The following is a 3201-nucleotide window of genomic DNA, read 5'->3' on the forward strand; positions in this document are numbered from 1 at the left end:
CTGGATACTATGTGCTGTTGTGTTGTCTTTAAACTGTGTAATTGCTAAGAAAGAAACAAAAACTACTAAAAGACATTTGATTATCAAGGCTGCTGAAATAATCCAACTTACATATTTTGAAAATGCTTTTACTTCTAAATTTAAATATAAGGACAGCTTACTTGGGAAAAATTCTGCTTTCATTTCCACAGAAAATAAAAAGCTGTGGGTTCCTTCCAGACTAGTATGGTTTGATGAAGCAAGACCTCCGGAAGCAGTGGCCCAAGTGATTCAACATCTAAAACAGCTAAGATGATGCAGCCTTACAGAGCCTGAATCTGAAAATAAGGACTTATACAGGTTTCTGAGTTTTGTCATGATCTCCATGGCATGAACAGTGCCCCTTAACAATAGGAAGTAGTTTGGAAAGAACGATGCCCACATTCCCAAATATTGTTTATAAATGTTTGTTTGCATTTATACAGGGTTGGTTATTGCTACAAATTTAAGGTCAATTTTGTGATTCATCTCTAAAAACTTTTTACAAGGAGTTGGTATGGCTGTAGCCCCTGAGAAAAATAGCAAAAACCTATAACATGGCCTAAGTGCCAAAGAAATTTGTATGGAAGATTCTAAAGAGTATCAAACAGTTCAAACAAAATTTCAAAAAATAAAAAAGGGGGAAATGTTGGGGCCTAGCTGTTTCTGGGGTCTCTGAGTTGTTTGTCAGCTGATAGCCACAGGTGCATTCTGTTTTCTAGTCATGGCTTACTTCCCCTACATTGCCCCAGTGACATCAACTTCTAGCAGGAGGAAAACATGCTCTCTTCTACCTGGACTTTTTCTACTGTGTTGTAAGACTATATATAAGACTGTGCCCTCCTACAAGAGAGAGGCCTCTTAGCACTGGAAATAAAGACACTTCTTAGTACAAACAGCTGGACATCTGGTCTTTATTTTCCTGATACTTCAGGGTTGCTTGTGCTGCGGGCACTGCAGTATATTCTTTTGTGTTTGGATGGAGTGTTCTAGGCATGTTGGTTAAACCCAATTGGGTCATAACTTCTATTAATTCCTTCATATCCTTGTTAAGTTTCTGTCTGGTAGTCCTGTGTAGTGGTGAGAGTGGGATGTTGAAATCTCCCATTATAAGTGTATGAGGTTTTATTTTATTTTTTCCAGAGCTGAGGACTGAACCCAGGGCCTTGAGCTTGCTAGGCAAGCGCTCTACCACTGAGCTAAATCCCTAACCCCATGTATGAGGTTTTATATGTGCTTTGAGTTTTAGTAATGTTTCTTTTATGAATGTGGATGCCTTTGTATTTGGGGCACAGATGTTCACAATTGAGACTTCATCTTGGTGGATTTCTCCTGTAGTGAGTATGAACTGACCTCCTTCATCTCTTTTGATTGATTTTAGTTTAAAGTGTAATTTTTTAAATATTAGCATTGCTACCCTAGCTTGTTTCTAGTGTCCATTTGATTGCAAAATCTTTTCCCAACCCTTAACTCTGAAGTAACGTCTGTCTTTGAAGCTGTGGTGTGTTTCTTGTATGCAGTATTAGGAAGAATTCTGCCACTAGTGAGAAATTCACAGATCCACAAGAATGACATGAATTGGCATTAAGACTATCTTAAATGCTCTCACAGGATAATGAGATTCATGATTATTTGATATGCCATCCTAGAACCCCAATCCTGTGTCTGACAGAAGCAGAGCTAAAAACTAAACTGAACACCTGGAACCCAGTTGCAAAGAAGATTGATGAGCAAAGGAATCAAGACCAGGCCGGCAAAACCCAGAGAGGTAGCTGACCTAAACTAGGGAGAACACATGGACCCCAGAATGATTACTGAGATGCCAGCATAGGAGTGATCCAGACACATACCCCTGGGTGTCAGAGAAGAGGTCTTGGCAATCTATGGTACCTTGGGGAGTAGATAAGTATTTATTCCTGGCATACAAATAAACTCTGGAGCCCATTCCACATGGAGGGATGCTCTTTAAGCCTGGATTCACGGGGGAGGACATTGACCCTTCATGGGAAGATATGACAGACTCTGAAAATCCCTCATAGAAGCCCTCAGTCTTCCTGGGGAGCCAAGGGGGGATGGAGTGGGGTGGGAAGTTGGGAGAAATGGGGGTCTGTGGGAGGAGGGGAGAGAGGGGGAACTGAATGTAAAATGTGTATAAAGTTAAATAAAAATTATACATAGGCTTGGGAGAGAAAACAAAAAAGGGATAAGTAGCTTAAAATGTAATAGAAGAGGTGGTTGTGGTGGCCCATATGATAGAATTTGCTCAGGAGACAGAATCAGGAAGATTTCTTTCATTTCAAGGCCAGCCAGTTATATAGAGTGAATTGCAGGACAGGAAAAGTTCACAGAGGAATCCTATCTCCAAAAGTGGAAAAAAATTAAAAGGGAAAGAAACACAGTAATAAAAAGATCAGGTAAAGATGGAAAATACACAGAAAGTCTGGATACTGTATATTATGTTGCTGTCTTTAAATTTTTGATTGCTGAGGAAAGAGCTACAGCTGTTTTAAAAAACTTGATTATAAATGCTGCTGGATTTATACAACTCACATATTTTTTAACATGCTTTGACTTCAAAATTTAAGTTTAAAGACATGTTACATTGGAAAATAATTTCTGATTTCATTTCCACAGAAAATGAGAAGCTGTGCATTCTTGCCAGACTAATAGAGTTTGATCAAGCAAGTCCCCGTGTTGATCCAGATGATACAGAATCCAAGACTGCTGGGATGATGCAGTCTCATATACCACTACAGCCAGGATTTGGTCAGGTTTCTGGGTTTTCTTGGGATCCTCAAAACAGCACACTCAGTCAGCAGGAAGCAACTTGAAGAAAATGATGCACAAAATCCCAAATATTGTTTATAGATATTTGTTTTCATTTAAATGAGTTTGGTTATAAATGGTTAAGGATCACAACCAATTTCTATAGAAAACAAGGGGGTATAATATAAAGATAAATACTTTGAATTGGTATGGAGTTTGATTTATTGATAAAAATTTAAGGTCAATTTTGTTATATGTATTTTTCTCCTCTGGTTTAGTTATTGTGTTTATACAGCTCATTTAAAATGTAATATATAATTAAATACAGATTATATCTAGTCAACTATAATAGTCAAAGCTTTTGTTAGTTAGGTTTTCTAGATACATAGAGATAAATTTCAAATGGATAGGCATTAT

General features: G+C 37.9%; 1 long non-coding RNA gene across 1 annotated transcript; it reads left to right on the top strand.

Annotated features, from left to right (window-relative positions):
* The first annotated feature begins 288 nt into the window (after positions 1-288).
* LOC110340929 lies at positions 289-2961 on the top strand. The gene is made up of 3 exons (XR_002382768.1): positions 289-339; positions 1668-1786; positions 2653-2961. It is a non-coding gene; the product is annotated as an uncharacterized LOC110340929 (long non-coding RNA).
* The last annotated feature ends 240 nt before the right edge of the window (positions 2962-3201 follow it).

The sequence above is a fragment of the Mesocricetus auratus genome, unplaced genomic scaffold, assembly GCF_017639785.1.
Source record: "Mesocricetus auratus isolate SY011 unplaced genomic scaffold, BCM_Maur_2.0 Super-Scaffold_100029, whole genome shotgun sequence".
NCBI lineage: Eukaryota > Metazoa > Chordata > Mammalia > Rodentia > Cricetidae > Mesocricetus > Mesocricetus auratus.